This window comes from Siphateles boraxobius, unplaced genomic scaffold (assembly GCF_051911475.1).
Source record: "Siphateles boraxobius isolate OS27281-9 unplaced genomic scaffold, OSU_SipBor_1 66, whole genome shotgun sequence".
Taxonomy (NCBI): Eukaryota; Metazoa; Chordata; class Actinopteri; order Cypriniformes; family Leuciscidae; genus Siphateles; species Siphateles boraxobius.
Genome location: NW_027509193.1, coordinates 14,556,468 through 14,583,947, shown reverse-complemented (window position 1 = coordinate 14,583,947; position 27,480 = coordinate 14,556,468). Strand labels below are relative to the sequence as shown.

Genomic DNA, 27,480 nt, shown 5'->3' with positions numbered 1-27,480 from the left:
TTCCACATTAGTCTATAAATGGGAGACCTGTGGGAATTAATAAAATTGTGCGCAATACCTGCCCCGAAATTCGACCCTGAATATGCAAAAAATCGATTCGTGGACGTTGAGAATCGATTTTGAATCGACCACATTTAAAAAAAAAAAAGATTAATCAAAAAAATTTTTTTTTTTTTTTTTTTTTTGGCCCAACCCTATTTACAGCTCTGCATTTCTTAAACGTTCAATAGTTCAGGAAGTACACTTGGGCTACATTCAAACTCACTAAATTGATTTTTCTCAGAAAGCAAATAAGCATATTACTTCCTAGGATCCAAGATGATGTTATACTCTCTTGTACACAGTGGAGGCAGGGGACACGGGGACTTAGCACATCAGATTGTCAGCGTGTCCCTCACAAGCCCCCTTTCCAAGCCCTTCTCTCTCTCGCTGCGCTGATGTGTGTCGTATGTCGCCGTGGTCCCAGGCTTCCATTAGGTCTTGGTCATCTGAGTCCAGCACCAACACGGCACACTAATGCACGGCCTCTAAGGGGTCTGCTTCTACAGAGCCCATTGCTTTCAGCCTGAAACAAGGGAGCAGAGCCGACACCACTTTACACTGCACTTGTCCCTGTGTGCAAGGACCACTTGCTAAATTTACTTGACCTGATACACAAAGCTAATGGCTTGTTTTTAGGTGCATCTGGAGCAGCTCTTGTTTGTGAAGCCTGGAAGGGTAAGACATCATCTCTTATAGTAATAGTAGCTTCTCTGTCGCACAGTTTCAAATTTGGCAGAAGATGTTTTAATAAAGACAACTTTATTACATAGATGCTCTGGAGCTTTGAAGTTCTGACATCTCTGATCACCCTGTAGTCTGTTGACTTTGAAGTGAAGTTCAGAGGCTCTACCACAGCCGAATCCACATAGGTGCTTGTAAATGAGAGACTGTTTAGGGCAACAGGCTTTAGTTTTAATCTCTTTTAGAACAAGTTTGAGCGTGTTTGGTGTCTGTACCCAAATGGAGACAAAAGCTTTTGCAGCACAGGAGCCCCAGTTAGTAAAATAAAACATGAACGCTTGCTATCTAGGGGAAGTAGGGTTCTGCCTGTGACCTAACGTTTGTCCCTACATAATGCACAATGACATGGGAGTCCTAACAAGGTGTACACATGCCCAGAGGGAGGTCACTGACTCGTGCTGGCTGAAATCCTTCCTTTCGTCCTTTCGTGGCTGATGATGTTGGGTGATGATGGCGTCAACTCTACTTCAGTGGTGTATTTGTAGTGGAGGGGAAAACAGACAAAGACGTTCATTCACTAAAGGCCCATGTGAAACAAATAAATGATTGTGAAATACATTAATGCATTTGAAATAATTTAATAATTTGTACAGTAAGAATATAAAACGTCATTACAGTATAATTCTTAAATACCATATAAAAGCCAATAATTTAATTTTAGGAGAAGAAAATGTGTCTTTAATATCACGCTTGGGTTTTCACATCGGGTCCATGGACAATTGAAGAGGGAAAAAAAAGATTTTCAAAGCAAATTTTTGCTATAAAAGTCACAATACAAATGATTTGCAATGCTTTATACACATTCAATATTTTCCTGATATTTTAATAAATTGTTTTGTATTTATAATATCATACTTTGACATCCCAAAATCCATGGGGTTGAACCACTTTTTGACCATTTGACATTTGAAGAAAAGTTTGTTTTAGAGTGAATACTTTTAGAGTTACAGGCACATAAACTTTGGAAAAGGAATATTTATGGCCGGTATATTAAATGCAATTGTATTGACAGAAAAAAACAAGATACATTTACTGTATAGTTTCAACATTATTTGTGTGTGGCGAACAGGACGGCCGAGGGACGTGAGAGAACGGCGCGAGGCCGGTGGTGCGATTGATAATGAGCAACACCTGTGAAGCACACCGGTCTCGCATCTCTCACAGAGGAGCAGAAGCATAAAGGAGGAGCGACGACGTTGATGATCGAGAGGGGAACAGGCCTGTATTTTAGTTGAGTTTTGGTTTTTGTATTTGTGTTTTATTTTAGCCAGCAGTCATGTTTATTTTGGGTAAGCCAGCAGTCGTCCGCGAGGGGCTGCTGGCGGTATTTTAGTTTCTTTATTTTAAATAAAGATTATTTTGATTGTTCGCCGGTTCCCGCCTCCTTCTTCCCTGAACATTGTTACATTGTGGTCCAGATATTCCTCCTTAAAAGAAAAAAGTATCAGCTGTATGCAAAGTGACCCACATTTGGTTTTCGACCACTAAAAATGTGTACAATTTACCAGTTTACTCATGGAGCCACATTAGGATCTCCATTACCCTGGGACTGAACCATCGAGGGCCTTTAAAATGAAGATACCAAAAGAAATGTTTGTTAAGAGCCCCGAATCTATAAGGATATTAAGTTATCTTTAATACTTCTTGAGTTACAGCTATTCAAACTTGAGGCAAAAAAACACAAGTGCTTTCCCCATTTTTGAAGTGCCAAGTTTGGCATATAACGCAATAAAGATTGCAGACCTACCATTCTCTGTGTAAAAATAAAATAATGATGCCATCTTTCTTAAGTCATTTTTGCCCCCCTGTAATTTGGATCCAAATCTCAGGTGAAAATTGTCATTTTGATCTTCCCCCTACAAAACAGTGAATTACTCACTGAAACTGATGACATTTAATATTTTGGCTTTCTTCTTCATTAATGTATTTCTTTCACCAGAAAAAAAAGAAGATCAAAATCAAAAATTTTGGCCAAGGACCTCTGAGTTGACAGGGATTGAACCAATTAATTTTATCACAAATTTTCTCACAGAAGATAAATAGGTCTTTATGCATTTATCCGCCTTTATATTTTAGGTACAAGTAAGGATATCCCTTTCGTATTTGTGAGTCGTATGAATCTCTGATATAAGTGACCAACAAAAAGCTACAGTTTAGTTCACTATTCAATCCCTAATCATGTGACTAACCTACCATCCTAACAAAGTGCACAGACACTGAGAGAGCTGGAAGATAAATCAGGCTCACTTCATTCAGGGACCAACGGGAAAACAGGGCAACCCCATAATCCCTTTCTCTGAACCAACACTTAGGGGAAGCACAATGAGGCTCTTTCCACCTCAGCCAAAAAGTGCATTGAGACTGCATCGACCACGATGGAGATGTGGAGCCTCTGTGTTCAGCGTTTCCATGACCCGCTCCTTTTTCAGGGTTTGAATGAAAGTCGCAGCTCTAGGATGCGTTTCCACAATCCCTAACAATATCATCACAGAGCCAACAGACAGTGGATCTCAGCTCTGGCTGCGTGCTCTTTGGAAGTGTGCGAATAGAGAGATAAAGGACGGAGAGGAGATAGAGGCCGAGCAAACTCCCTACAGAGGCTTAGAACAACAGTGTCTTCGTGACAAACAAATAAGGTTGACCAGCCATGCACAAACTCAAATCCCCCAACAGAACGCCTGTCAGAGCCCAGCTTTCACTTGGCAGACAAACAAAGCCCGAGATGAGAGAGGTGGGGGCAATGGAGAGCCCTGCTTATTTAACAATTTATCAACAGAGCATCACACGGCAGCATCAATTAGAGAGATATCAGGGCACACATTGGCGTGCTGGCATATTAAATAAGGTATTAACCGCAATGCCTCGCTCTGCCAGCCCCGAGAAGCAACATTGAGAACGGATCCCTGTTTATCTCATGGCACGTAAAGACAAGCGGAAAGGCAGCAAACCATGCCGATATATTCTAGAAACAACAACAAAAGCAGCTTGTTCTGCAAGTCTCTGCATTTTGTCACACAGTGGCACTAGTTTATAAATGACATAGTGGTATTTGTAGGTGCCTGATTGCCAAAACCGAACTAATACTTTCAAAGTGAAAGTGCAGAAGTGCTCATTACTGTAGGAAAACAGGAAAAGCTCTGCTGTTTCTCACTGGAGGCCTGGCAGCACATCCCCATGGAGTCACAAAGCCTGCAGCCAGATGTCTCAGTATGGCATAATGGCTGTATAATGCATTTTCCACATATATATTTTAACGTATATCTTTGTTAAATGGGGAGTGTTACACTTTATGACGTGAGATGTAAATGTGTCTGGACCTGTGATGGAGAGGGGCCACTAAGATCATCTAACCAGTGAGAGGCCGCAAAGGGATGTTTGCAAGAAAACTTAAATTATTACATTAATAAGTAATAATCCCTAATTGAAGAAAATGATGGTGTTAATTGGAAGACTAATTAAAAGTAAATAAACAACTCAGCCACTTAGATATCTCTGCTTTGTCACATCAAAATCAAACTTGAAATGGCCTGAAAACATGATGACTGTCAAAGGTTCATTTAAGTGCCTGACCATGTTTACTGAGCTTGATGACGATTAAAAAGAACAGCTGAGCATCAGTTCACAAATAAAATGTATAGTTTAAATTGTTACTGCCTTTAGTTATTTTTTTGAAATAAATGTAAAAATGCATAAAAACTTAATGAGATTTATACTTGGTTTTAATAGAACATAATTACATAGTGTAAAAATACAAAATATAATTGTGCAGTCATGCTCAAAAAGTTTACATAGCCTACACCTTGCAGAATCTGCAAAATGTTATTTTGTTCAAAATGTTAATTATTTCGGGTTCATACAAAATGCATGTTATTTTTTATTTAGGATTGTCCTGAATAAGATATTTTATATAAAAGATGTTTACATATAGTCCACAAGACAAAAATGTATATTTGCTCAAATAAATGCAGCCTTGAACTTCTTTAAAAACTCACTAGTTAAATTAATATAAAAAAACGAATTTAAATAATCTTGCCAACCCCACAGTTTTGAATTATAATATTTGATATATTTAATAATATATTCTTTTCAAAATATTAGACTATATTTATAATTTGGGCTCTGTGTGTCATACTGAGTTTCTCTCTCCCCTGTGGTGTGATATCTCTTGTCAAAACCAGTGAGCAGTGGCCTTTTTATAACAAACACCAGTGGCTGGGAGGCCAAATGTGAGCAGTAGCTCAGCCTCCAGCATTCTGGACTGTAATGACACTTGATTTGCACTGACCTGCTGCAGTGTTTATCTGGTAAGCACAGATCCATGAGTTGGGTCAGTATGAAGCGTTCATAAGTTACAGCCCTTAATTCGGCTGTTGAAGGATTTACTGGACAACAGCTGATTTATTGATTCAGGCTGATGAAAGTTTTGGTCTGCGGCTTGAAAGACATTATAGTCCACGGTTTATTATGTTGCAGCAAGCTGCAGCTGATTGACAGAAAATGGCCTTGAAGTTGTGCACGCTGTCACGATTATTTCAAACCCGCCTTTGAACTCATAAAGCCGCTATATGGTCTCTCACTCTCACAGCGTGGAGTCGAGCCTCTTTAAATGGCAGGAGATGAATGAGGGGTGGGATTGGTCCCTTGCTCCTTCCATTATGTTGCTGGATTTATTAGCTTTTATCTATGTGCTTGTAATTAACCCTCCTTGTTGAAGTATGCAGCCCCAGTACTATATAACTAGTACTGGCAAATGTTCCAATTCCTCTCAGTCAACCCTGTGTGCCCACAGTCATTATTCAGAGGGACTCACAGAATTAGTCTGGTGTCTCTGGGGCTCGTACAGAACCTGGATCCACTCCATCATCAGAGCCTCTGAGACTGAAGGTACGTCATGACCACTTTCAGACATCTGCCTTCTCCAGAGCGACTCCAAGCAGAAATGCAGGTAAAGACTGAGGCATTAAAATCAGTATTGATAGAAGTCTTATTGATAGGCTTTGGAGCGTGTATCCAGACCAACTAAACAGAGAACACAGTGGTTATAAGGTTCAACATATGACAATTTTGTACCCTGTTTTAATTGGGCTCAACTGATCTCATGAGGAAAAGATTCAAGGACAAGAAAGCAAAAACAAAGACCATGAAATGGCTTAGGTTCATTTTAGAAGACATCAGAAATATAATGTGACCTGGTTAAATTAGCATGGTTAAATCATGCAGTGAACATCTCCAACTCAGTTCAATAAAGTGGAGATTGTACAAATATGCAGTTTATTTCCTGGTACTATACTCTTTTAAAAATATTCTTTATGACGTTGGTCATAAATGGTAGATGGTTCCATGAAGAACCTTTAACATCCATGGAACCTTTCCATTCTACAAAAGATTCTTTATAGTGGAAAAGGGTTCTTTAGATTATTAAAACGTTCTTCACTCGTTCACAGTAAAAAAAAAAAAAGGTTATTTTTAGAACTGTTCACTAAATGGTTCTTCTGAGAACCAAAAATGGTTATTCTATGGCATCACTGTGCAACCCCTTTTAGGACCTTTATTTTTAAAGTGTCGGTCGGTCGGCCGGCCGGAAGAACGGACGGACAGAGTTTTTACTATAAGGTTTCAATTAAACAATAACAATGAACAATAGCCTGGACTTCTACAGCATTTGTTAATCATAATTAATGTGAATCTCAACAATTACTACATTTTTTAAATTAAAAGTTGTATCTGTTAAGATTATAATGCACTGTGAACTAACATGAACATGAACATTTTTATAACATTAACTAGTTAATAAATGCTGTAAAATGCATTGCCCATTGTTAGTTATGTTATAGTTATGTACTGTATAGTAGGTATAGTTATGTTAGTTAATGCACCTCATTGTAAAGTGTTACCTATGTTTTTGTGGAAACTGATACATTTTGTTTTTCAGGATTCTTTGATGAATAAAAATTCAGAAGAACAGCATTTATTCAAAACTGTCTTATGTTGTTTTTTACTGTATTTTCTGTATTTACTGTAGTATTTACTAAGTATTTACTGACACATTTAATCAATTTAATGCATCCTTGCTAAATAAAACTAATTTCTTTTTAAACAAGAAAATCTTGCCCCAAACCCTTGAACAGTAGTATATATGCCATTATTCAATATTCTGTATTCTGTACATATTCCTGCCTGGAGCTAATAAAGTCCAGGATCAAATTTATGTTGTTTTAAATATTCAGGCGTGGAAAAAGTGCAGTTATTCACCAGAGGCGTGTACATGAAATTAGGAACAATAATAGCAATATTTGTAAGATAAAAATCAAGGAACAAATGCTTTCAGTGCATAGGGTTAAAATCGAGCTGCAACCTTCCAGTCTCTCTTGTGAAACCAACAGGAAGTGACTTAAACTGCAATTCATTGACTGGCCACTAGAAACAGGCTCCAAAAGGGAATCAATCCCATATATCCCCAATGTTAAAATTCCCAATTTTACAGCAGAAAAAAAAACATGTTTACAGCCTGGTACAAAAAATATTTTTGGTCTATATAGCTAATTTTGCCCTTCATGACAACTGTGAAGGGGGTGAATTATTGTATAACTCATCCGTTTAAATTATAAAGTTCTGCGTAATTAAGGGCGTGGCCACTTGATTGAAATGTGGATTGCCTGCTGTAACTACTAGCCGTTTATATGCTCTCTGTGGTCACGTTACTACCTTAGCCAATCCCAATGGCTGAATTTGGCATCTCTGCCGTGTGTGTGCTTTTTTCTGGATTATTTCATTAAAGGTAGGGTATGTGATTTGGAAAAAGACCGGCAGATTTTGAAAATACACAATTCAAACGGTCCTACCTTCTTTCCTCCAACGCTGGCTCAGACTCCACCCATTCAAAGAACATGGACGCGCAATCATGCACGAGCGAAAACTCAGATGTGCGAGAGATTGTAATGACGATTTACTACTAATCATGGAACCGGCTTTACTGATGAGATGCGCATGTGTCACGAGCTTTGAGTATGCGCACGAAGGGGGTCACGCGCGCTGGGGGGAGGGGGGTGTGGTACGACCGTTTGATTGACAAACTTACTGTCCAATGATTCCAGGTGGTCTTGGAAATGATTGGCTGAAGTTTTTCGAGTCCTGCCCGTTCCACAGATGATTAAATTGCTTAATTTTCATTTCAGTGCTTCTAACTCAGTGGCTGTAAGTGGGTTAGGAATAGGATTTAGTTTATTTTGAAAAAAGTTATTTTGAAAAAATGGACAAAAAAGAGAATCACATACACCCCACCTTTAATACACACATTATACCGTCCTTCGCCCACACCTTTGGATTCCGTCGTTGTTGAGTATTGAGAGAACAACCCGTGCTGTTTTTCAGTTGTTTTCCTCTGTTAACATCCACTAATGGATGTCTGACAATTTCGTTGCTTTTTGGAGTTTTCAGATTTAAAAACGTCCATAGATATAGAGCTACTCGTTCTGTGGTACCGTTGCTTTCATGGAATGGATAAGAATATGCATATTTAACTTTTCAGTGTTAAATAAAAAGTACCGTCAGATGAAATCCTGCTGGTTTCAGTGCTTTCTCCGTCCATGCAGTAAATGCACATCCTTGAATGAGCGCGGAATTCTAACGCATTTACTTGAACTTCTTAATAGTATAACGTTAGTTTGACCCATTTGAGAGGCATCCAAACTCAGAATTTAAAATGGATTGAATAAAGCTCTCTATGAACTTGACATGCGATGCCGCGCTGACTGACATGTAGCCTATGCACACGAGTCATTGTCAAACACACACATGCTCTGATCAATATTTTTAGTTACTGCAAAATACATTTTAACTAGCAGAATAAAGTTTTTTAGCATCAGGACACACATAGTCTCACTTTTACCTATGTCTTTTAACTATTATAGTATTTTGAAGGGCAAAAACATGAACTTTATTGGCTCTATTGAACTCTATTGGCTTTACATCATCAAGTCAGCTGTCACTTTAGCGAGAGGCCCTGTGCCGCGACAATACTGCCAGTAGCATATAGCATCTGCTCCTTAACCTGAGCAAACTTGATCACGTCGAGCTAGGCGGGCGTGGTTTCAGCAACCATAACCTCAGCTCCACCCACGTCCCGCCTCTTTGTCCATTTTCTTTTATCCGGGAGTGACGTGCCGCCAAGATGGCGTTGGCCAGTTCTGCCCACTTTAGGCTTCAAAATGCTTTTCAGAAACACACAGGTGACGTCACGGACACTATGCCATAGTTTTATTTTACAGTCTATGGTTAAAATACAGACATTGCATATAAATCAATTGCCATTGCAATTAAAAGTGGTGCAGTAAACACCTGAAGCAACATAGTCAAGCCCCTGAATAATGTTGACTCTTGGTGGCACATGGAGGGTGGGTATGTTGTGGTACCTCAGTGAAGGGCTGGTGTGACAGTGTTTTAAATTAATCAAGTATTAATCATTAAAAGAAAGGACAAGACATCAATTCGCAGGGCCCCAGGGAATGATTCCAGGCTTTTCTTTCAAATCCACAAGTTCACCTTTATTCTATAAGTGGGAATATGCATATTGAACAGTCTACAATCTTTGCGGTCCATCAGAAAATTGAATAGGCTCCTCAGAGAAAAGACAGTCACCTTGACAGTTGCTATTATTCAAATGTAAACAATAATGAGAAAAAGATAGCTCGGGACACCTTTCCCCATTCTTAAACTTGTCCTTGATGGTTAATAATGTTACAATTCAGGCAGCTGAATATACAGTGCTTTTCAATTGCTGTGCAATAGATCCTCAGTGTAGCCAGGTTTCCAACCACACCGCCTGCACTACACGGATATGTGACACTCCACTTCTCCAAACCAGACAGCAGGATCAAAACCACAGATCCCATTGACTCAGCAGTCTAACACACACACAAAACACATCGACTCCCTTAATAAGAACAAGGGCAGTCTATCCCGCGCGGCACACACAGTGAGTTTGGAAGGGAGCATGTTGGGACACGGCTGGTGTGGTTACAGTAGGACGTCAGCAGGCTCGGGTCCAGCAGAAATAGCACTGTACTGCACCCTGGACCTCCATCATCACTGGGCAGATGGAGAACCATTAAAGCCATGATCAATGCACAACACAGACTGCAGCAGCTGAGCCCATGCCTGGAATCTATCACGGCCTTTGCTTGCCTATAGTCCCATAGTGCCAGGAGCCCTGAGACATTTAGGATCAGCTTCCATCTGTCTCTGCTTGTAGACATTGCGTGTCACACAGCAAAACTGTTCCAGGAATAGCACTTCTACAAAATTAATCATTGTGAATATGCTTAAATAGAATTCATATTTATGTGCTGGCTCTTTAAGCAGCAATAGCAGCAAAGCAGTAGAGCAATGCATCAGCAAACTAAAACAGATTTAGTATATAAATAAATATTACTTTTTAATTTTGTTTTAATTTATAATTTTTTTTGTTTTAATATTTTCTCTTTTAATAATACGTTTCCTCTTGATTTCATTATTTAATTTAATAATGATAATATATAATGTAATTATTGTTTTAATAATTTTTATTTAATTTTTATGTAGGCTATGTATTCATTTATTTTAATGATTATTTAATTATGTGTTTAAATAATAATTATACAATATTATTATACAATATTTATCTTATCATTTAATTATTTTCATAATTATTATTTAAAAAATGTAATGCTAATTTAATTATTTTATTAATTATTTATATGGATTCTTTTAAGTTACATTGGTATGTTTCTTTTTTTCTACGTATTATAGTACATACTATTATACTAATATAATATTTACTTCCTTGCAGCCCTATAGGGGCCCCAGACCCCAATTGAAAATCCCACTCTAGGCCACTAGAAATAACTGGGCTTCATCTCATGTTTCAAAAATGGCCATCAAAAGTAGGCATCAAATATTTTTTCTAAAAGGGTGTATTAATCTTACTATGACTGTATTATATTGGTATTATTTTAAAATAAATACAGAGAGGGAACTGTGCTACAAAATGTCCATGTTATATATAGTATAATGTCCAGTTATTTCAGATTTCTGTCTATAAAGAAAATGCTTTTCTAGTATTACCAGGATCCACTGTGACACATGTCCTGCAGAGTACTGAAGAAAAAAAAGCAGATTTGCACATGCATGCACGAGCACACACACAGCACATCACTGCCTCAATCTGCTACAAGTCACCTGTTATGGCAGTATAATTACCTGCTGCTGTGCCAGGGCCTCATATGAGCCTCCCCTCAGTGTCGTTATGAGACAGGTGGCTGAGATAATCATGACTCTGACTAACTCAATCTCAGACCTGCATTAAATGTGGGAACAGCAGTCCATGGACACCACCGCATCAGCATAACAACAGGAAAAGGGGCCCTGCTGTTTGGGATCTCACTGTTGGAGTTAAAGGGCCTCTACTTAAAAAAAATAGCATTTATTTTCTTTCTATGATTAAGGACAAACCACTCAAATATTGACCAGGAGGGCTGCCACATAATGGATAACTTATTGCTGACCCCAGTATGACCTGCACGGTGAGTGATATAGCATGGCTGTTAAAGTGCTTTACTTCAAATATGATTTCTTTTGATAGATGGGACAATAATGATAAGAAATTGAAAACAGTTAAAGCCAGGGCCAGTAGAATGGATAGATGTTATATATATATATATATATATATATATATATATATATATATATATATATATATATATATATATATATACACACACATATATACATATATTGTGATCCTGGACCACAAAACCAGTCACATGGGTAATTTTTTTGAGATTGAGATTTATACATCATTTGAAAGCTGGATCAAGCTTTCCAATGATGTATGGTTTGTTAAAATATGACAATATTTGGCCCAGGTATAACCATTTGAAAATCTGAAATCTGAGGGTGCAAAAAAAAGTTGTCAATTTATGTTCGCGATTGTGCTGCATTCACTCACAAAAATAAATGTTTTATATATTTACGGTAGGAAATGTACAAAATATTTTCATGTAACATGATCTTTACTTAATATCCTAATGGTTTTTGGCATAAAAGAAAAATCTATAATTATGACCCATACAATGTATCGTTGGCTATTGCCACAAATATACCCTTGATGACTGTTTTTGTGATCCAGGGTCATTATATATATATATATATATTTTTTTTTTATATATATATTTTTATATATATATATATATATATATATATATAAAGATTTTTTTTAAAGAAATTATTCTTTTTATTCAATAAGGATGCCTTTAATTGGTTCAGCTTTAACATCACAGGAATAAATTACATTTTAAAATAGTTTAAAATTTTAAAATAAACAGTTGCTTTAAATTGTAATACAATTTTACAATATTGTTGTTTTACTGTATTTTTTATCAAATAAATCCAGCCTTCTTTCAAAAATATATTATACTAACTTTTAAATTATACTAACCCCAACCTTTGTATTCATATATATTTATATGTGTTTTGCTTATACTGTAACAATTTTGCAACAGTGTCATTCTCTCTGCATTTCTAAAGACATTCATAACAGCAATAAATAAATAACATCATCTATATAGCCTACCTTAATTTGATTTTCTTTTGAAATGAGCATGGAAATGAAATTGAATTCACTTATCCAACATTCCTAAATTAACTTAACATCTGCCCTCCTTCTACAGTGTGATTATATAGGATCCCCTCTGAGGCCTCAGTGTACCCACCCAGCTGTTTGAAGAGTGCAACCCATTGTTTGCTTATACATTGTTTTTTCATCAGGTTAAATGAAATTCAATAGTGAAGTCAAATATGTGAGGATGCTCATCCAAGCATAAAAGCACTTCTACATGTTTGTTGAGGGAGGCCTATATTTGCCTCAAATATACACACAACAATCATTGGCTACAGCTGCAAACTCAATCTGTAGAATAGATGCAAATGGGCTGGAAGGGAGTGTGTCTGGGCACTGCACGTCTGGCTATGCCTTTAGCAGCTGCTCTTATACCTTCTCATGTGAAACAGTTCCACAACAATAGTCTCACTTTCCCAACTCAAGCTAATGATAAACATGCTGGCATCTGGGAGGTTTGATAGCAATTCCCAGCAGTGTCATCTGCAGAGATGTAGAGATGCCAGAGGCATCATTGAGGGAGAGAGCAGCACAGAGATAACAGAACCAGCTGCTGAAACATTGATCCTACTTTGGGCTCATCTCTCTCCCAGAAAAGCAGATCTGCGCAGTCAAGCAGGCTTGTGGACTCAGAGAGATGTTAAAAGAACAGTACCTGGTCAATACAGCATGCAGTGAAGACATTAGGACCTTAGAAAAGCAATGTTTCTTGGCAAGAGTGCTAAAAGTACAGAGAATTTTAAAAAGACACCCATAATTGCTCTACAGAAACATTACTGACTTTTATAGTGCAGATTCGTCAGACAAATGCATGTTACTGAACCATTCATTTAAACCATTTTAAAACTTTCTGGCATTACACTGCAAGAGATTCCCAATGTGAGTAAACTGAATGTCAGTAATATATTTAAGTTACTTGGATGATATGTTTGTGGCATGCTAATAGAGGGTTCAAATAATGTGAGAAAGATTGTATTTATGAAGCCACTACAATCTTGTAATTTGAGCCTCGGGTTTATGCGTTTGGGGCACATCCATGAGAAAACATGACGGATGCAATGGATGCATTATTTGTATTGACGTAAATTTGCTTAAATTAATATTGAATGAATTATTTTTTTGTGTTTACAATAAAACTCGCTAAGTTGCATGTACAAAATATAATAGTATTGTATATTCGCGATAAAATAAAATTGTTTGATAAAACAATTCAGTTTAGCACCTTCATAAATTAAAAACACTCCTGAGGAGCATTCTTTATTTTTCATTTTGTGGAGGTAATTTTGGAAAAAAAATTGCAACATCACCATCTTGCTCTAACCAAACTAATTTGAACATACCTATAGTTATGACTGAACAAGAACGTCCTAGGAGCAACTGAACTCACCAAAAGTTCTGTTCTGGTTTATGAAATTCTTTGATAAGCAGAGCAACTGTGGTCAAGAGCATTTTGATTGTGTTGAAGCTTAATTTAGTTGTGTTGTCAACTTTAACTTGCTTTTTACATTTTGTTGTTTTTTGAATCTATGGGTCACTGCAGAGGCATGCTATTAGTGACTATAATATTCACCTGGTATATAATAAAACAGCAAAACACAACAACAGAAAATATTAAAAGATGGACCCGAGTCGTATCTTGAACGTGGGCTCTTTAGACTAGTAAATAACCCTCCGAAACACCCTATAATTTGCAAAGCAATACTAAAGACTACTTAAACACCCTAGATTTGTGGTTGTAACATTTGACAAAGCAAGAACCAATCAGCTTAGCGTAAACCAATCATCTTTGACTGATCTTTCAGTGTGTCATTGGTTGATCCTGTTAAAGAGATCCATCTCTCTCCTGTTCGCCTGCTGCCAAGGAGATGTGTGAATGAACAGGGAAAATTACACTCTCTGAGACCCTGCTAATGAAGTCATCTCCCTCGGCCCAGCCAGCCAGTCAACTTTTTAATTAGTAACTAATCATGTCAATACAGAACTCACCAATGAGAGGAGGGCTGGCCTACACACACAAACCTGCCTTAGTCCCTACGTCCTGCTTTCCCATGCAGCGATAATATTTACAGACTCCTCTCCTTTGGCAGCGCGGGTTTAGATTACGTTAATTACTTGGGCCTTAGACGGCATTAGTGAAACATGATCTCCAGAGTATCAGCTGCACAGAACTGTTGGCTTGTAAATAGAAAACCATAGGACGCTAAAAGGGCTTAGAGTCGCTCTACTATCTGAACACAGGGGCATCGATAGGGGAAGTGAAGTCAGAGCAGCTGCCTGAGAGAGTAAACACAAATACACAAACATCCCCCAGGAGATACATCTGATACTGCGTGAACACAATCATCCCTTCAATCATTCAGCTTTCACTCATGCAAGCAGGAATATGACTATTCTGGAGAAACAGAATTGTGTAATGATCAAGTAAGGAGGAAATACATTACTAAATACAAGGAACATTTCTTTTGATTGGTCAGTCACAATCTGTGGCCAAATATTTTTGTATAATGACTTTCTCAATAGCCGTTTATGATAACTATTCATTTATAGCAAACCTTACAAACTTTCAGAGGACACTACAGTCTCCAGGCTCATGATGTCCCGTATACCAATATTTTAATGATTCAGAAAAGATGAGTCACTGTCTGGTCAACTGAGATATCAGTACAGAGATGAGATAAAGGTTATTTTATCAAGATGTATGGGTAGTAGTACACCGTGAGTGTATATTAGCACCATTTTCTGGAGGGATCTTATAGCATTTCGACCCTAAATTGGTGACGTGGGACATTAGACTTAACAATTGATAGCTATGGTAGATTCGTGTCTCCCCTATCACTGAACTGTCTCTCTCTCTCTTCTTTTTTTTTTACATAATAAAATTATTTGGGGCATGAGAATAGTAGCATTCCTATTTTGTTCATGCTTCCTCTTAACGATTCTGGTTCTTTAGTAGTTCTTATCTTCAATGGTTCTTTAAAGGGTTGGTATAATGCCCTTTTCACAAGATGTAAAATAAGTCTTTTATGTCCCCAGAGTGTGTATGTTTGTTTTAACTCAAAATACCCCACAGATATTATTAGCATTTTAAAATTGTCACTTTTTGAGGGTGAGCAAAAACGCACCTTTTTTGTGTCTGTAAATGCAAATGAGGGCGGAGTTTCAACAGCTTGTGTCCATTTACCTCACACAGACATGCAATGAAAATTTCTAAAACTTTAGCCTTTTATGTTAAACCCGGAGTCAGACAATAATGGAGAGACTCAAGAAGTGACAACATGTAGAATGCAACAGGATATTTCTGAATGGTTAATTGATAAATGTATGTAGCTCATGTGTAGTTATTTTTTAGTCACTGATTAGCAGCATATTCCGTCATAGATACAGACGGTTGGTCTGGGAACGCCCCCGGGAATGCCCCGTCACGTGATGTGAATTTAGCCCGTGGGGGAAAACATTGCCATGGCGCTCATTGAAATACACGCGACGATCATGCCGAAGAGGTGCTGTGTCGTTTTCTGTACCGCCAATAAACAAACAAATTATGAATTGAAGTTCTACATCCTTCCTAATAAACACACAGAACCGGAAAGAAGGACAAAATGGCTACAAGCAATAAATAGTAGTGTAATACTACTTTGATGTTATAGTACTTCTATAGTATGTCCCAAAATACTATAGTATTCCCAGGGGTTAAATTGGGATTTATTATGTGGGGGTGCTCTCCATAGGGGGGTCCGGGGGATATGCAACGACCATTGATTGGTTGGGTCATTGATCCAGTTTTGAATTAAATAAGGGCAATCATAATGTATTGCAGTTAATTTAGCAATGTACCGTTCCCGGTCGGCAGGCGTCAATGACTTGAAATACAACATTTTGTCATTCAAATACACACGACGTTCGCTGTGTTTTCCACCACGCCGACCACGCCCCCAACTATGACTAGTTGCCGACTGTATCTATTATAATTTATAAATCGCGTTCCAGAGGACGGGAGTCGGTGATGTCACTAACTCGGGAGGAATGTCATGTAGTCCCTACCAGCCGTTTGTTGTAGTCCTTAAAGTAACACTATGTAGTTTTTCAACCTTCATAATATATTTCCAAGACCCTTGTGATGGTAAATGGACTTACAATAGGTTAAATGACACATCTGCCATAGCCTGACGTGGTCTGTATCGCTTTTACTGGCACTATGTAACTTCGGGTTTCGGGTAGTAACCGGAGCACAAAAAGAACTACAAAATTCGACTGCTTTACGGCATACATAGTTTTTCTACGTTTGTGATGTCTTTCATAAAATCATGCATCATACATACCTTGTCTGGGGCTATTTTTGATTCCAAAGCCGGTGCTGGATAAACAGTGAGCGTGCACGTGCGACAGCAGGCTGCGGTAGGCTAAATTATTTACGACAGCCGTTTCCAACCGGGCGACCGCAGAGGAAAAGTTCCTTGGTGTTGCTTTAAAAAGCAATTTTTTTAAAAGTAAATAAATATCTCCCTTAAATTTGCTGTGAACTTTGAGCGTTGTAACTTTACAGATGTTGTGCTTAAACAGCAACATTACACACAAACTAAAGTTAGAAAAGTGAAATCATAATCAACAACCCCTTAATGGTTCCAGTGCTTTTGCAAAAAGTACTGGGAAATGACTGGCGAAATCATTCAGTCATTTATATGAGTATATATTGAGAGCGACACTTCCGGTCTGAGCGAACGCTGGCGTGTTCTGACAGCCGCTGCTCTCTCGCTATCTCGCTATCCTTTTGTTTTCGTGACAAACTGTGGACTAATTATGGACTACTCAAGCGTGTTTTTTTTTTTCAACGCTGATTTTAAACGCTGAATTACGGTGCTGTTTAAAAAATTGTCTCTGCATCCCTTCAGTCAAGCTGCTACCTGCCAAACGCGAGCTTTCGCCACCGAAGCAAACAGGCTACTTCAACTGTTTTCCGTGAGTAAGCTTCTACTTTCTCTCGGACTATTTGGTTGCCATATGCTAGTCAGGTTGATATGGTCTTAGAAAGGGCTGTATCTTCCACATACTTGCACTGTGTAGTAGTTCAGCTGCCCGGTGTGCTGGCTAACGTGGTTTAAAATCTGGCTGGGTATGCGCGACTCTAGGATGATCATCCTCTTTTTATTGCACGTAACTTTTTTATCTGCTTCTTTTTATTTTTGCGCGCTGTCTCAAGAAACTTTGCTGCCTTTTTGCCGGTGGGGTTTTTATGACATGACTTTTTATTCGTCGTTGGATCTGCACCATCTGAACCCTAAAGTTCGGTCATCGCTGCCCACTAATCTTTACAATCACTGCGCTGCTCTTGGTATCGCCCGCCGGCCTCGTTACATACATCGGGGCTCCCACAAACATTGTACTGGGCTCTCTACTTCAGCTCACTCAGTTGACTCAGTTGACGGATGTATTATTCCCGTCGTCTGGTCTTCCTCTCGTCGGCTGTCTACAAAATCTCGCAGAGAAGGCGGAAATATTAACTCTGCAAATCACCGTTCTCTGGAATATGCCCCACTTGGGGCCCTATCACCAGCTAAAACTTCCTCTGCATCAGCTCAGCCTTCAGTGAAAATGGCTCTAGTAAACGCTAGATCACTATCAAATAAAACATTCATTATGAACAACTTCTTCTCATCTTATGCCTTGGATTTTCTGTTTGTGACTGAAACCTGGTTGAAATCTGACGATGTTTCGTCTCTGGGCGAATTATCTCCTCCTGACTGTTCCTTTTACAGCACTCCCAGGCCAAATGGATCTGGTGGTGGTCTAGCTACAATCTTCAAGAAGTCATTTAAATGTCAACTACTGCCCGTAGATACTTTTTCCAGTTTTGAAGCACAACTATTGCACATCGACCTAAATGGTCCTCTAATTTGCATCCTGATTTATAGACCACCGAAAGTCAACACAACGTTTATCCATGAGCTCTCAGACTTCCTGTCAAATCAAGTGTCACGCTGTGATAGACTGTTGGTTCTGGGGGATTTCAATATCCATGTTTGCTGCCCCTCTAAACCTATGGTTAAAAATTTTATGAACCTCATTGACTCACTCAGTTTCGCACAGTGTGTCTCTTCTCCTACTCACAACCTGGGCCACACACTAGATCTTATTTTGACTCGTGGTCTCTCTATGCATTCATGTGAAGTATTTGATGCTGGTATTTCTGATCACTATTCGGTTTTATTTGAACCTGCAGTTCCATATGTACAGCCCGTCCTCTTTCAGCCTGTGTGCTGCTCTGTGTTTTTCATGCCACTACTGCACTAGAATTCTCAACCACCTTTTCTAATTGTGAGGTCTCTTTGTCACCTGATATGAACACTGATGATTTGGTTCTCGTCTTCAACTCTGCCTGCTCTACTGCATTGGATATTGTTGCCCCTTTGAAGCCTAGAAGGCAAAAACCTAAATCAAACTCTCAACCTTGGTTAAATGACTCTACCCGTGTGCTCAGACGGGAATGCAGAAGGGCTGAGCGCAGGTGGAAAAAGGACGGGCTACAGGTCTCTTATCAAATTTTAAAAGATTGTCTTGCCACCTATCAAAAGTCGGTCAGTGATGAAAAGTCTCAATATCTTTCAAATTTAATTGCTATGAATGCAAACAGGCCACAAGTTCTTTTTAAAACTATAAACTCAGTTCTTAATCCAGCCACCTGCTCAGCTCCTGTTGGCAATCTCGAGACCTGTATAGAATTCTTAGGTTTCTTTGTACAGAAGATACTAGATATCAGATCTCGCCTCTCTCCTTCTGACACGGCTGTTTCTCCCCTTATCTCTCCTTCTAGTAATTTTACTAGTTTTAAACCAGTGTCTCAGTCTCAATTAAGTGCATTAATTTCCAAAATGAAAGTGACATACTGTCAATCTGATGTACTGCCTGGCCGTTTGCTTAGAGAGGTATTAGACACTATTAGCCCTGCGCTTTTAACTATTATAAACAGTTCTCTGTCCACTGGGGTTTTCCCTGAGTCTTTTAAGCATGCTTCTGTACAGCCCTTGCTAAAAAGATCTAACCTTGATCCATCTGTTCTTAGTAACTACCGGCCAATTTCTAAACTCCCATTCATTTCAAAGGTTTTAGAGAAAGCAGTGCTCTCACAGTTTACTTCTTACTTAGATGCCTTTAACATTTTGGATAAGTTACAATCTGGTTTTAGAGCACTTCACAGTACAGAGTCAGCCTTGCTTAAAGTTACAAATGATCTATTGTTGTCTACTGATTCAGGGTCATCTGTCATTCTGTTACTGCTAGATCTGAGTGCAGCTTTTGACACGATTGACCATGACATCCTCTTGAAACGACTTCAATATACAGTAGGGGTTCAAGGCACGGCATTACAATGGTTCAACTCTTATTTAAAGGGTAGGACGTTTTCAGTAAATATCGGGTCGTTTACCTCACCTACTGCACCCGTCACTTATGGTGTTCCCCAGGGTTCTATTCTTGGCCCTTTGTTGTTTTCACTCTACATGCTTCCCCTGGGCTCCATTCTCCAGAAACATGGCATAAACTATCACTGCTACGCCGATGACCTACAACTTTACCTTCCAATCAAACTTGAAAATGATTTCTCTATACAACTCCTTTTATCATGTCTTGATGAAGTGAAAATTTGGATGGCGAACAATTTCCTGCAACTAAACACTGACAAAACTGAGGTGCTTCTGCTAGGCCCCACTGCACTCAATACTACTCTGACAAGTAGGTAAGGCTCCCTCAGTGATAGCTTACAACCCTATGTAAAAAATCTAGGGGTCTATTTTGACCCTTCACTACAATTCGACAAACAGGTGAACACGGTTGTAAAGAGTAGCTTCTTCCACCTCAGATCTGTTGCGAAGGTAAAACATTTTCTTTCTCAAAAAGATCTTGAAATTGTCATCCATGCACTAATCTCTTCTAGACTGGACTATTGTAATTCTCTATATGTCGGTCTTCCACAAAGCACTCTATCTCGGCTTCAGATGGTCCAAAATGCGGCAGCCAGACTGCTGACAGGAACAAAAAAACGGGAGCATATTACTCCTGTTCTTGTTTCATTGCACTGGCTCCCTGTCAAGTTTAGAGTTGATTTTAAGGTCCTTCTTTTTGTATATAAGGCTCTCCAAAAATCAACCCCGGATTATCTCTATGAACTTATCCAGCCACATACAACCTCTAGGTCATTAAGATCCTGTAACCAGCTTCTTTTATCAGTCCCTCGTTCACGTTGCAAATCAAAAGGCGACAGAGCTTTCGCGGTTGCTGCACCTAAACTTTGAAACAGCTTACCCTTTAATATCAGGGCCTCTCCATCGCTCAATGCTTTTAAATCTAGCCTAAAGACTCATTTTTATACTCTTGCATTTGAGTGACGCTGTGTATGGTACACTGTGTAAATGTACGTAGAAATGTTCTTTTATTCGTTTATTATTATTAATAGTTTTCTTTATTAATTTTTAATTTTTATTTTTGACCGTCTGTAAAGCACTTTGGATCAACTAATGTTGTGTTTATGTTGTGCTCTATAAATAAATTGACTTGACTTGACTTGACTTTAAAAAGCAATTTTTTTAAAAGTAAATAAATATCTCCCTTAAATTTGCTGTGAACTTTGAGCGTTGTAACTTTACAGATGTTGTGCTTAAACAGCAACATTACACACAAACTAAAGTTAGAAAAGTGAAATCATAATCAACAACCCCTTAATGGTTCCAGTGCTTTTGCAAAAAGTACTGGGAAATGACTGGCGAAATCATTCAGTCATTTATATGGTGCTATGGCCTACTGTCGTTCGTTGGTGAAATCATTTAGGGTGCGTTCACATTTACCATTGTTCTGCGAATTTTCGTTGGTGAAATCCTTTAGGGGCGGTCACATTACCGTTTTTCAGCAAAACCCTTTGCGGTCAAATTTACCGTTGTTCAGAAAAAATTGAAGGTGAAATCCTTTAGGTTGCGGTCACATAACGTTGTTCAGCAAATTTTCGTGACTTCAGTTTGCTTTCAATAAGAGATGAAATGGAATTAAATTTTGGAGTGGCACCCACGGTGGCCAATCTGATACCAGAGCTCTACCACCTTTGGTGCAGTATAGTGCACACACACAACCATTAGATCCATTCCACCTTCAGCAATGCATTAAACCAATGCAGTTTCCTATCGACACAGCATTTAATAGTATTACAAACAGATACCTTCACCTGATTGACATTTTAATCAATATTTATTTATTCATCGGAATCTAAGAGCAGCAGATGGTTTGATAACGAAAGCATTTGATCAACACTTTCAAGACTCACTTTGGCCCATTCCAACATTACAAAGCTAATTCCGTTATCAGCCAGACCAATCTTAATTGGGGTTTTAAGCCTTTCAAACATGGCTAGAGAATACATGAGCTGGCCTTGTGTCACGCTGCTGCAATATAAGGAAAGCCACTACTGCCCCCAAGCTCTCAGCTGAAGAACTGCATCCTTTGAATAAACTTCATGAAAAGTGCCTCACAGCATAGATCAAACCAAAGGGTCTGTGTTTGGCTATTTAGTATGATTTAAGCAAATATTTAATGTAACTATATTAGCTTGCTAGGTTTTCTAAAGGAATAGTTCACTTAAAAATAGCATTCAATCAATATGACTTAGCCTATTGTCTTCTTGAGAAAAAAACAAAAGAAGGTATTCTAAAAAAAAAATCTCCATTTTTATTTATTTTTTCATAGAATGAAACTCAATAGGGACCAATCCTGTTTGTCTAATGTTCTTCAAAATGTTTTCTTTTGTGTCCTGCAAAATAAAGAAAGTCATACAGGTTTGGAACCACATGAGAGTGAGTAAATGATGACAGAGTTTTAATTTTATAGTGAACTATCCCTTTAAAAGTAATTCAGCCATGTATTTTTCTTCTTTTTTTCTTCAGTGGATGATGTTTGATTTAGGGAGAGTATGATCAGTGCCTAAGAGATGAAGGGAGAATTTTTTAATGCTGGGATCTGCTCATAAAACAGCATCATCTTGTTCTCAGTCCCTTGAAGCCTATTTTTCACAACTATGGACCACAAATGCCTTCTTCAAGGAAAAAATCCATTTGAAACAAACTGTCAAAGTCTTTGAGTGTTCGATGGCGAGAGGTTGTTTACTCACATACCTCTCTCAGAAAAACAACTCCTTACCAGCGTTTTCTGAAGTCCACAGAGCACACTCTGTTCAGCTCTCGTAGTCTGCCCACGTCCTGAACATCACCTTGGGTCCAGACGGGCCCTCTGCCTCTGTAAACAGCTCTCCTCACAGCTCAGCACAGCTAGCGCTCATTCATTCTTACCTCCAGCATCATACAAAATGTCACCTCATCTGAATTCATTCATAAATGATGATGATTAGCTCCTGGTTTGGTTTCAACCTCTCTGAGCTGAACAGGAGGGTCGGCTGCCCTTCCACTGCCATTGTGCTAATTGACTAATCAGCTCCGTACATTGGCCCGGCCAAACCGGCCATTTCAGCTAATGCAGACAATATGGTTCTCTGACAGGCAGGAGGGCCGGCCTTCTGTCCTCTGCTTGGTCTCTACAGGACGCCTGCTCTCTCATCACGCTCTGAGAGGTACTGCTATGCTAAATTGGATATAGAGAAAACTGTGATTGACTGATTTATGACTGACCTTTACAGGATTAGTACACCCGTGAATGAAAATTCATGACTTATAAACTCCTGTGATTTTTTTCTTCTGTGGAACGCTATATAGAGAAATTCGGAATGATGCTTTTTTATGTTCTTGCCCATTTTTCCCATATTAAGCTTCAAAATGTACAAAATCAGAGTAAAATTATCTTAAAAGTAGTCTTATGAAATCATACAGTAGCTTTATGTGATGAACAGACCAAAATGTAAGTCTTTATAAACTGATAATGTATGAATACTTAAGATTACAACATTGCAACCAGATCAGTACTTGCAAGCAGAACCTGAGAACCTTTTGCGCGCAAATCATTTAGACTGGTTTTGTAAAACAATTCATTGATGATTGAATTAGACTTTGCTACTTACAAGGAGATCTAGCGCAGATGTCTTACATAAAGCTATTGTATGACTTCAGAAGACATGGAATATAGTGTATAGGTCGTATGAACCACATTCTCAAACTCTCATTGTGACTTTCTTGGATTTTGGAGCTTGACAGCTCCAGTCTCCATTCACTTTCATATATTGGAAAATAATGCACATTTTGGTTCCAGAATGAAAGTCATATAAGGGTCTGGAACAACATACGGTTGAATAAATAATGACATAACTTGAATGTTTGTGCATTCAAGTTAAAAAATGCGCATGGAATGAAAATTAATTTTCTAAATGCATTCTATTTATCTTATTGTGAATGATTCATCCATGCATGTTTAAATTTTGGAGGATGTAAATTTAAATCAAAATGTCTTTCCATGGAATGACAGACTTATCCAAACAGTTTGTTTCATATAAACCCCGCCACTTTCTTACAATTGACTGAGATAGAATCAACAACCCATAGAACCAAGTCACACCCTACATTTTTTTCTTTTTCGACAATCCATTACAATCGGATCTATATCTCAATATGTTAAAAAAAACGGTCTGTCGCTACTTTAATTTCATTGTGACATTGTGAAAATGCTGAATTGTGAAAAAGAAAAGCCGCATTGGCCTTCCTAAACCTCTTCTCCCATTTTAGGACACTGAATAGCGGTACATGGTCAGATTCTACAATGGAGGAGTCAGGCAAGGCAACACGGTTTAAGGCAGTTTCTTGTGTCCTTGATAGAGTGTTTTGATAACATTTTTTGGTAAGTTGCTAAAAAGCACCTATTAGGAAGTCTGAGATGGAGTGAGCGCTATATCGGAGCCATCTATTTACAGTGCCTGTTTGTGCTCAAGCCCCAGGCTCCCCACCACTTTCTGTTTCTTCCTCTCTGTTGCATCGTTTTAATTACTAGTTGTGTTGTCACTGTCAGCAGGCTCTGTCTGTTTGCTACAATCTTCTCCTTTGTCTGGGTTTTCCTTTAAAGTACACTGCATTGAGTGCAATTAACTCCAATAATTTCCATATGGCATGAAAGCAACACATGTCCTTTCTGCAGTAAGACACAACAACACACCTAAACAGTATAAAATGCATAAGATTACACGTTACTAATAGACAGTCATTTGAATGGAATCACCTACTCTGCAAATGATCTACCACTACTGACCATCTATTCAACAGCCATCCACCCTATAGTTACTGTATGACATTTGGCCAGTGATTATAGACTGAAAACTTCAGAAGGCGCATAATGAGGCACTTTATAATGATTATAATAATTTTGTCTTAAAAGATTATTGTTCCATGCCATTTATTACAATAACCTTTTACGCATTTTTTATATTTTGTCAATTTTTGTATTATTGTTTAGAAAAGGGAATAGAAGAGGGAGGAAATTAAATCATTTATTGATCATAATTATTTAATTTATATATGTAATCTGCAGGACTTTTATTGAATTAAAAAGAAAAAGGTAATGAAAAACAATTATATTAATAAATAAATAACTGAATAACTTTATAGTCCATATATTGTGAATCGACCATTCATAGGTGATTTGTTTAACTTTTTCTCATGTGAAAGAGCCTAAAGAAAGATGCATGTTTAAGCAAACTGACTTTTATTTATTTTTTTACTGACAAAACTAATATGAATTTCCTTAAGGGATACTATGAAGGACAGGCAAATAACTTCCTTAAAACATATTAAGGCTTTGTTCTCTGTGTTAATAGAATGAGCAAACTTTTAAATTCATGTAAACATTTTCTCATGCAACAGACTCGGGTTCAGAAGTGAACTATAGCTATACTTTTTTAAAACATTACGTCTAATGTATGCACAGAGGATATGAATCAGGGAAATGTATCTTTAATCAGAGCATTATGTTTGATTAATGATGTAATTATGGGTGTTAAATAGTGACTGAAGTGTTTCGGGCAGACTGTTCACTTCTGGATCATCAGGACATTGTGAAACCCCATTAAGGCATTACAGAGGAGCCCAGTCAAAAGAACAACCATATAGGCTGCTGCTCATTATACCAGTGGCATCTGTGAGATTCAACGCACTACCCCATCAGCCCACAGAGAAGGTCCCGTCACACAGAAACGCACGACCAAATGGGCCTGAACACCCAACATCTACAGTCATCAAAGAAGCCCTTAGCCAGCAGAGGCAATGGCCTGGACCTGATTACTGTCTTCACATCTGATATTACAGCTTCCATACTTGAAGGAAAAGTTATTATAGATGCCCAGGAGGAAGAAATGGTGGCTGCATTTAATACAAACTGCCTGTTTTGTTGCATTATAAGTCAGCAGCTTTGAAACGGAACATTTTTAGCCATGCAGAGTTGAAATTTCTTCAAATCATTTGGTTTCAAAACTTTTTCCTCAAAATATTCGGTTCACATGAAGAAATGTAGACGTAGATGCTGACCTGTTTTCCCAGTAAATCATAAATACCTCAATTTGATTTACAAGTTAAGCCCACTCCAAATCTCAGAAATGAATTCAGTCAGTATTAAATATATACTCCAGCAATAAATATATATATAGCTATATATATAGCTATATATATACAGGTCCTTCTCAAAAAATTAGCATATTGTGATAAAGTTCATTATTTTCCATAATGTAATGATAAAAATGAAACTTTCATATATTTTAGATTCATTGCACACCAACTGAAATATTTCAGGTCTTTTATTGTTTTAATACTGATGATTTTGGCATACAGCTCATGCAAACCCAAAATTCCTGTCTCAAAAAATCATATCATGAAAAGGGTCTCTAAACGAGCTATTAACCTAATCTTCTGAATCAACTAATTAACTCTAAACACCTGCAAAAGATTCCTGAGGCTTTTAAAAACTCCCAGCCTGTTTCATTACTCAAAACCGCAATCATGGGTAAGACTGCCGACCTGACTGCTGTCCAGAAGGCCATCATTGACACCCTCAAGCAAGAGGGTAAGACACAGAAAGAAATTTCTGAACAAATAGGCTGTTCCCAGAGTGCTGTATCAAGGCACCTCAGTGGGAAGTCTGTGGGAAGGAAAAAGTGTGGCAAAAAACGCTGCACAACGAGAAGAGGTGACCGGACCCTGAGGAAGATTGTGAAGAAGGACCGATTCCAGACCTTGGGGGACCTGCGGAAGCAGTGGACTGAGTCAGGAGTAGAAACATCCAGAGCCACCGTGCACAGGCGTGTGCAGGAAATGGGCTACAGGTGCCGCATTCCCCAGGTCAAGCCACTTTTGAACCAGAAACAGCGGCAGAAGCGCCTGACCTGGGCTACAGAGAAGCAGCACTGGACTGTTGCTCAGTGGTCCAAAGTACTTTTTTCGGATGAAAGCAAATTTTGCATGTCATTCGGATATCAAGGTGCCAGAGTCTGGAGGAAGACTGGGGAGAAGGAAATGCCAAAATGCCTGAAGTCCAGTGTCAAGTACCCACAGTCAGTGATGGTCTGGGGTGTCATGTCAGCTGCTGGTGTTGGTCCACTGCGTTTTATCAAGGGCAGGGTCAATGCAGCTAGCTATCAGGAGATTTTGGAGCACTTCATGCTTCCATCTGCTGAAAAGCTTTATGGAGATGAAGATTTCATTTTTCAGCACGACCTGGCACCTGCTCACAGTGCCAAAACCACTGGTAAATGGTTTACTGACCATGGTATTACTGTGCTCAATTGGCCTGCCAACTCTCCTGACCTGAACCCCATAGAGAATCTGTGGGATATTGTGAAGAGAAAGTTGAGAGACGCAAGACCCAACACTCTGGATGAGCTTAAGGCCGCTATCGAAGCATCCTGGGCCTCCATAACACCTCAGCAGTGCCACAGGCTGATTGCCTCCATGCCACGCCGCATTGAAGCAGTCATTTCTGCAAAAGGATTCCCGACCAAGTATTGACTATTGAGTGCATAACTGAACATAATTATTTGAAGGTTGACTTTTTTTTGTTGTATTAAAAACACTTCTTTTATTGGTCGG

General features: G+C 38.5%; 1 long non-coding RNA gene across 1 annotated transcript; it reads right to left on the bottom strand.

Annotated features, from left to right (window-relative positions):
• Positions 1 to 445: 445 nt before the first annotated feature.
• On the bottom strand, positions 446 to 21,437 carry LOC143721740 (uncharacterized). Its single transcript, XR_013196775.1, has 3 exons — positions 21,228 to 21,437; positions 1,177 to 1,245; positions 446 to 565 (listed from the first exon to the last, which is right to left on the bottom strand). It is a non-coding gene; the product is annotated as an uncharacterized LOC143721740 (long non-coding RNA).
• Positions 21,438 to 27,480: the final 6,043 nt, after the last annotated feature.